This window comes from Eupeodes corollae, chromosome 3 (genome assembly GCF_945859685.1).
Source record: "Eupeodes corollae chromosome 3, idEupCoro1.1, whole genome shotgun sequence".
NCBI classification, from domain to species: Eukaryota; Metazoa; Arthropoda; class Insecta; order Diptera; family Syrphidae; genus Eupeodes; species Eupeodes corollae.
Window position 1 is genome coordinate 401,289 of NC_079149.1, and position 9,251 is coordinate 410,539.

Sequence of the window (9,251 nt, forward strand, 5' to 3'; positions counted from 1 at the left end):
TAATTCAAAAATGTAATCATTTGAGCTTAAGTGTTATAAAATATATTTGCCTGCTTAGCAGGGAGATTATAAATTTCTTTCATTAGAAAGTGAAAAATAAAAAGTAATAAAGATCGGTATCAATCTGTTTCTTGATTGTTTTGATCAATTTGTGAATGAGTATTTTCACTTTCAATCATATGTAGACTTTTTGTGTTTGATTGTTTTTACTATTGGTTACTCAAGGCACCTTTCGCTGAATAGTTCACAAAAAATAATAAATAATTCTCTGCATGTTGTTTCAATTTGATGGTTCAATTAGCTGTGATAAAGGAATTGGGAAATTAATGCTGTATTCAATTTGCCTATAGTAAACTAACAAATTATTCATTAACCGTAATAGGGAATGCTGGTTTTGGTTTAGTTAAGGTGTTAAAGTGTTTTTAACAAGACAGCATATTAAATTGCATAAAAAAACATACCTTAAAAATGTTGTAACTGGTTCCATATCATATTGCATTTGTATCCAGTTGTTTCCTCACTCAAAGACTTAATATTATATTAAATCATTTTTTCTTTAGTAAATACACGTTTTATGGATATTTTCCTTTTAACTTTGATGTTAAAAAAGAAGCTGTATATTATAAACAAGCAGACACTCCCTAAAACAAGACATATTTATTTGAAGCATAAAATTTATTAAATTAGGATCAACGCTGCTGGTGTAGGAAAAAGAATTCCGATTTGGTGAGACATGTCAAGGAAGTTGAATTTTCGAGAGGATAAAATTAATCAATGAAATACGAAAAAACTGTCATTAACTACCCCTTATGGCAACAAAGTTTATGGCATGACAATTAACATTCTTTGGATATTTAAAAAAATGCTTTTAAGTAAATTGGATTTATTTGGATTAAAAAGTGATCTGATATATATATAAATTGGTATAGTTCATTATGTCGGTATTTCTAATTGAAGGTGTAGGCAAATAATAAATTAACGTACATATACCTCACATTAAAGAAAAAGAAATTTAAATGTAGTTCCATTATGCTATTATTTTATTCGAGATTTTAAATGCTAGATAGCGGAGCCAGAGATGATTATGTTGGAGTGAAATCTTAAGTGTGTTTTTTTGGGTAGAACTACAAATTAAAAATTATATCCTATTATTGCACTGAGTTACGTATTTTACTGTAATATTCAACTTTTAGTCTTTATGTTGAAGTTGTAATAAATAATCAGTGAAATCAGTGATTATTGTAATGGAATATAAAAGCGCTTGACTTGAGTTATTAGTAAAGTCAAACATGTCAAAACTGTGTAACCTTTCAAAATAATCCAAAATGAAATATGGCTGGTCATTGAGAAGAATGTTTTCACTGAAGAAATAGAACTTTCTTTACATAAAAGTTTTTCTATAACAGAAATTTGTATCGTTAGTCGTTTATATAAGTGTATATAAGTACCCTTCACTTCATCACTTCATGCATTCATATTCATTTATGTTAGTTTAAAAGCAATTATTAGACAAACAAACTAATAAAATTTAGTATTTAAGTATACAATTAAATTTAAGCCGAGCATCTAAAGATAAAACAAACACTTTTGGTAGCAAGTATAAGAAACTTGCTTAATAATAAAAATCAATCACTTAAATTTACTTCTTTAACTGACAGGTGCTAAGACCACTTGTTGCTTATTTTTAAAATATTTGCATATCAATGTTGCTTTTGGTTTTAACAACATTCAATAAATATTTTAAACTGAATTTAAGGTTTAGTACGTTAAATTTTATTGCTTGCCAACAGTTTTCATAAAGTGTAAACTTCAGTAAACATTCCAGTTCTGCCAGACAATCTGGTGCAATACTTCTTGTTTCTTTTTTCGTTCCCAATTAATTTTTTAACTTTGTTGTTCGGAATTATTTGCTGTTGATTAATTATAATTGATCAAGCTACCATAATAAACAACATCTGGCTTAAATGCAATTTTTAAAATTTTTGATACTGAACTTTATTTGCAGTCGAATATTGTTTAATAGCCTCAACCACATTTTAATACAGATTAAGGTTAAATAGGAAATTAGGACTTATGCCTTTTAATAACTATTAAATGTTTAATGACTTTTTTTTTAAAATAATAATTCAAGTATTTGGGTTTTACTTTATTAAGGAAAAAAGTAAAGTTAATATTATGTGTGAATTTATAAATGCAATAAACATATGTGAATGAAGACTAAAGATCTAGTCAATGTCTTCAAGTTGAAAACTAACGACCGTATTGAGTTGCATGATGCTAATAACAAGCAATCATTTTGGTTAATTAAGAAAACTAGATTTTGTCTTTTCCAAGGTTGGCGCAAGATACATTGTAAAATTCAGCTAAGGTAATGTGTATTTCATAGTTTTTTGTTTTGTTTATTCCTGCAATTTATCTATTTAAAACTAATTTGCATGTTGAAAGTAAAAACTTAATGAACTATTTGTTTATTAGAGGAACCGAATTATTTACTCAAAATATTGACAACATTTGACTTTAAAGTATCATTAGCTATAAGGACTATCTATGTTGTGGTTTAAGCCTACAACTTTCGATTTGAGGCTTTGGAGTAGTGAAACAAGACTATATATCTTATTTAACATTTATTTATAAATTAATGACAGTATTGTATAATAGTTTCAACAAGGTGAGTTTTTTTTTTGAAATTTGAGATACCTTTTTAATTATTTGTCTAATTTATATCTTTCAGAACAAAAATATAACTTATTCAGACACAAATAGTAAATACTTCTGTTCTAAAGCTCTCCCGAGCAAGTTTTCATGTTAAAGGCAAAATGAAACACACAATCAGACAACTTTGACCTAGAATTGCGTTAGAACTTATAGGACTGTTGCTTTGTTTTCAGCACGGGACACATTCCCATTCTCATGTTACAATCAATTTGACGAATCACGATTCCAGCTTAAAGGGAGATCTTTGCGAGGTGATATACTCGTACTCGTAGTATGTATAGTGCCAGGCAAAAATATAACCACACTTTAATAAATAATTAAGTCTGTCGACATTATTTGTTTGGAAAGATTAAAAGATTGTGTTTGGGCTTTTGAACAAAATTAAAACAATAAACTCAAGACATAGTGCAATTAATCCGGTTGTGTGTGAATATAAGACATTCAGTTCAGATTCAACTACAGCTGACCACGATCGCTTTATTCAAATTGATCTTAATGCTTGTTCGACTTCGGCTTGAGATATTTCTGCCTCAAAGCATGCGGCAAGAAGGGAGTGCGCAGTTGGGTATCTTTGAGATTTCCTTCATGTTCCGGCAAAACCAGGTGTTTGGTTTTTTTATTTTTATTTTTATTATTTATATTGATCCGGTAGTGTTGTGCGCTTGTAGGAAAAAGGTTTTTCTATGTGGACTTTTGATTTTGACTTGCAAATAATTTACCGACTCTACTCATATACCTCACCACATACGTTCTGAGCATAATATCTTGAGTATTTCAAGGTCTCATTCAATCCGATTCTGGATGGTTAGACAAAATCTGCAAGTCCAATTTTTTGTCATCCTGTTTATGTGACTTTTCGTGCAGGTTGAATTTATGAAAGGTTATACTTGCAGGCGCACCACTCAGAAGCACGAAATTTGAAAACACGATTTGGTTTAAATATTAAAAAGAAACAGCCAACTTGGGTTGGTTTGAAGAGTGGAACATGACACGATATAGGCCATGAATGGAGAACACAAATTCGAGCATAGAAGTATTTTGATAAAACTTCTATAAGAATATTATGCTTGAGTAACTTTACTTATCTTATTGAAAGTGGTTATAATTACCTACTGCATAATAATTTCATACAAACAAAAATCAAACAATTCACAGGTGTTTTTCAATAGAAAAATTAAAATAAACAAAATTTTTAGAAGTATAGGTACTTAATTATAAATGATAAGGCTGTTAAGTAAAATTTCGTGTATAATATACATACATTGTTTATGCCTTTTGAAAGCTTTAATAGATCATATTAAATAAAGTGGTTTGAATAGTAGGCATTATACTTTATCAAGGAAGTGGTATTCAAGAAAAAAAGATTTATTTAGATTTAGAACATTGTTTGAATGTTAAAAATTGTAGAATGTAAGATACCTAGTATTTTTCCGGTATAAGGGTAGAATTAGCTGTCGGCGAAAAATCCACACAAATAGACCAATCAATCATCAATTTTATTGTTATTTTTAATTATATTCCCTGCTCTCTGACTTCCTTCCTCACTATTAAATCGCCTACCATACCTTATGATATAAACTGTCTTTGATAATTTGAAATGCATAAATAAAAAGTGAAAGTTATGTCAGAACACCGAATAAGTTAAGCAATTTTTACACGAATAAAGATAATTTTTTGTTATGCTCCTAAAAAATATACAAAAATACAAAACATATTATACCCACTTAATCTTTATTTTAAAATTATTCAGTTAGCAACAATAAAATTGGAGAGGGCAATAAAACTGACAGATGTAGAGTATAGGTAAGGTAGGAACCTTACTCTGTTGCTTGGTATTTTTTACCAATAAGCTAATCAAAACTGGAAAGCTACTACTGTTTCATGGTGGCAAGTGGCAATTGGCAGGCAGCTTTTAGTTTTTATTGTTTGCTATTAAAGTTACGCACGTTTGTAATAATGAATCTGACAAATGCTTTCGATTTTTTCATTGTTATATTTGGTAAGCGTTCAATTTGCAAAACTATTATGTAAAACATAAAGGAAAGTATATACAAAGTAATTATTGACATTTCCTGGTTGAATAAAACGTATTTAAATTGTATCTATAGACAAAACCATGTCCTTGATTTATTGTTTTTATTTTGCTATAACAAATTATATCCACTATTATCCCTTTTAGCTTCAATACAGCCGGGTTGTCAAAGAAACTATCCTATATGTGGTCATGTGAAGCTGAGGTTTTTATTGAATAATAAAAAGTATACATTACCGACTAGCAATATTTCAGTTATTTCTTTTTACAATTTCTTAGCCTGTCAACTCAACTCTGTTAATTGACATATCTTTAGGTCTTGTTTTATTTGCTGGCTTGAATGACATAGGCTTACAATTGGTAAGTAAAAAATATCTGATTAACTTGTTATTTTTTTTATTGGATATTTTTATACTTACGACTTTTTATACTTACGACTTTTAGAGGTATACTGTTCAAAAAATAATTGTGTGCTTAAAATTCAACTTACAACGAAATTATAGGGATTCATTTATAATTGTGTGCTTAAAATTCAACTTACAACGAAATTATAGGGATTCATTTCTATTGATTTAAGTTGAAAGTTCAAATGGTTGATTTAAGTACAAAATAGGTTTTGTTTTCAATAAATCGTTTATTTTTATGATTGGATCTAGTATAACAATTTATACATTTTAGGCTCGCCAAAAAAGAATTAAAAAGTTCGATGTGACTTGCAACTCTCTAACTTTGCTGTCTGCCGAATTTGAACGGCTCATTTAAGGAAACTCTTTTAATGACAATGGTTGCTCTTAAGGGATTTGCCAATTTTTTGCGAAGTGAAACAGAATTTTGACATGACAATCACACTCACTAATCTTGATGCCACAGGTAATGAGAAGACAAAGATATAGACATTGTGATGATACCGCATATTTTAAAAATTAGGATTATTTATTTGTTGTTCTAAAATATCATACATCATTAAAATTTAGAATTATAAGATTTTCTTACTTTTAATTTTGTTAACACGAAGTTTTGGAATTTATCTTAGTGTGTTTTTCAAAATTCAGTAACCCGTTGTGACCGAGATAACCCGACTTTACCCCAATGGATTTTTTGTATGGGGCTACAAGAGCAACAAGCCCCAAACTCTACTGAACCTAAAAGAAAACATTCGTCGAGAAATCATCGCAATTGAATCAAGCTTACTTTAACTTGTGGCGCGTAAATTTGAAAATATAAATCTGGCGTCAGATGTCCTGTAAAGCTATATTATATTAATTTATTGTTTTAGTTTTTTTTATACAATTATTTATTTATATAGACCAATAATTTAATAGTTTAATACCAAAGAATGTATTTTGATTTTCTCTCAGTGTATCCTAGATATTAAGACCTAAGAGAACATTTACCATGTGTTTTTTGCTTTGTATATTTAGTCTTTAGCTCTTTCTGATTGTTTTTAATTAAATAGTATGAATACATTTACTTCATACGGCAAACCTTAGTAACTAAACCAAAGCACCCACGAATTCCACACTTGCATTTTGCACATAAAAATACATATAACTATTTATTGTTATGAATAAGATTGGTCAATTAACTTTATTTCCTTTACATCATACATTATAGAGCAGTTTAGTATTCAAATCAATCATCTAAACTTTATACAAAACAAAATGACACACTGTGAACCTAGCCCATATAATACAAAAGCTTAGCTTTTACTCTTTTGTATTGTGTAACTAAATCCCAAGCAATGCACTAATGATCTCCAATCAATTTTGCAAATGGCCATAAAGCCATACGATGTTTTATTCAATCGGATCACGTTTGGCTCTACATATTAACTATATTCGTTTCTTCTGAAAATATAAATGCTTGAGCTTGAACAATTGATCATTAAAATATTAACTGGACCAAACACATTTGGTGTTTTGCAGAATTGATTTGAGATATGAATGAATGGTAAAGCTCCAATCTAATGCCGCGACGGTTAAGTGATTAAAATTGCGTTTCGCTTTCGATGTATGTTTAATTGACAATTTCATTGATATTCTGTGCCTAATAGTGCTTTATACACAAATTGTTCTTTTTATGCTTTGGATTCTTTCACTTTTTCCAATAAAGCCTTGATATCTTATAGGCAACATTACTTTGAAATCGCAAAAGTGGAATGTTTCTTTTTTGTATTGAATACCTTAAGCGGAAATGCAGAAGATTGTTATAAAAAAGGTAATGTTCTGACAGAAGTGAAAAATGTATCAGATGCCGATTTTTGATGGAAAAAATCAAAGGATTGAAAAATTAATGTTATTTACCTAAAAGGAACAATACCACACGTATTCTATTCAATTATTTGACAGTATTTAGGTAGGCATCTATTTTTGTAATATACTTAAAAAAAAAAGGTTCTAGACTAAAGTCGCTTACATATGTAGCTTAGTTTATCTCAATCAAAGAAACTGTACTTCCACTTCAGAATTAAGAAATTTATAAATCTATCTTCTTAGCAACACGATGAAAATAGCTTTAAAGATAAAAATACAATTAAATGTTAAATGTGGAAGTTTCAATAAAATTCGAAAATGTTTTTAGCTTATAATCGATAAATCTTATAATAATAACCTATTATCTCAATAAATAAAGTGCGTATCCTTTTGTGATTTTTAATTTGTATTGATTTAATTCTCTTAAAACTATCTTAAGGCTAGGCATAAATTCTTTAAAACGCTTTGCAAATGCAAACACTCTAGGTTAATTCATTATGAAAACAATTTTGTAAAGAAATAAAAGACACGTCTCAATTCTTGTGAATGTTTATTTCGACTCAATTGTTCTATATTTTGTCATCTGGAATGTCGTGAATTTGTGTTATAATAGGATCGCTTCCTTCTCTAGTTAAAACCTATGATTTGAAATCCTGGTATCCTAAAATTGTTATGCTTTCATACCTATAGTCTGCGTTGACAGAAAAATACCTTGCGACGGTATTTCCAAAGCCTCCATTTCGAAATTATGGCAGAGATATTTGTATCAATCTATTGGAAATTGTGTCACTTGTTGAATTTGTTGAAACGTCGGAAATTACACCAAGATTTGCGGTGGACTTTGTTTTCTGACTGCCTGGTGTGCGTGTCTTTAAGAATGATATTTATTGATATGTGTGCTGACTCTCATTACATTACAAAATCTAGAGGATACTTGTTTTCGTAAACCAACTAGTTCTTTAAATTCTTTAAACGGAAATAAATCAGCCTTGTCCAGATTTCCAATTACTTTTCACTTTGATGAGAACACACCATTTTCGTCAACTGTTGATTCTTCGGTACGTATCTCTTTGATCTTCAATTTTATACTCGCTGAAGCCATTGTATTTGGCGTTAGCAATACATTATTGTGTATTTGCTTTTTATCATATTTAAACGGTTCATCAGTATGCAATCTGGTCAAGTGTAGAAAAATTACTTCTTCTGGTACTGGGATCAAGGGTATCCTGGTCCATAGTCTGAAACTTGTTAGGCTTCTTTATGGTTTGCGGATTAACTTTGAGACCATCTATGTTTGATTCTCTTGGTTTGTGGCTATTTTTAACTCTTCATTCTTCAAACAATTTTAGTTTGAGAAGCTCTTCGAAATACTCTTCTAGCATTTCGTAGTGTAAATCTTACACTTCTAAACTGTTATATTTGGTGAGATTTTTTGGTATAGAGATTTTCCATTTCGTCAAATTAAATCTCCAAATACCTTATTTAGTGTGTATCAACTTCTTTTAGTACTCGAATGTCACCGATTTTTTCTCTAAGGATATTTATTATCCCTTTAAATTGGTATATCTCAAGGTCCCCAGTTGCTGCCGCAAGCTTTCCTAAACTCATGTTGATTTGTTGGGTTTTTGTTGGAAATGTTTTTGTTTTTGTAGCCAGGTTGACCTAGCTGTGCCTTGACTCACAACTCGTTGAGCCCCGTAAGTTATTTTAATTCTTGCGAGTGTTCGTCACTGAATTAATTTTGATTACATTCACAGCACATCTTTTTTTGGTCACAATCGTTGTTTAACCACGTTTACGCTTGTCAGTATTTATTTATTGCTACACTGTTTTAATTTATGATTATTTTTTTTTCTTAGAGGATTATTATTATTTATTTCATTTCATTTCACTTCGTATACACTTAAAGTAAATATTTACAATTAATTTAATAAAGAATGTAAATTTAAATATAATAAAATCAAAAAAAAAAATGAAAATAAAATAGTGACATTTTGTATTTAATTTACAAAGAAATTAAAATAGTGTTAAATGCCACTTCAATTAATAAACTTAATTAAAATTAATAGGTGGGGTGAAACTTAACATTAAAGTTTAGAAAAAGTTTTAATGGAATCCTTTTGAGAATACACAGAAAAAAAGATTTTATTAAATTACAATTGGAAAATAAAATTACTTTGTTACACAAAATCAAATAAACAATTAATTCCATGTTTGAATAATCAAAATCTAAAACCAAAAGTTTAAAATGA

At 29.1% G+C, this 9,251-nt stretch overlaps 1 long non-coding RNA gene across 2 annotated transcripts; it reads left to right on the forward strand.

The window, feature by feature from the left end:
* Positions 1-2,561: 2,561 nt before the first annotated feature.
* On the forward strand, positions 2,562-7,400 carry LOC129951209 (uncharacterized). 2 transcript variants are annotated; one of them, XR_008782149.1, is made up of 5 exons: positions 2,562-2,668; positions 2,732-4,973; positions 5,027-5,107; positions 5,426-5,617; positions 5,781-7,400. It is a non-coding gene; the product is annotated as an uncharacterized LOC129951209 (long non-coding RNA). The 2 variants fall into 2 exon arrangements; XR_008782148.1 differs by having other exon boundaries at positions 2,732-5,107.
* The last annotated feature ends 1,851 nt before the right edge of the window (positions 7,401-9,251 follow it).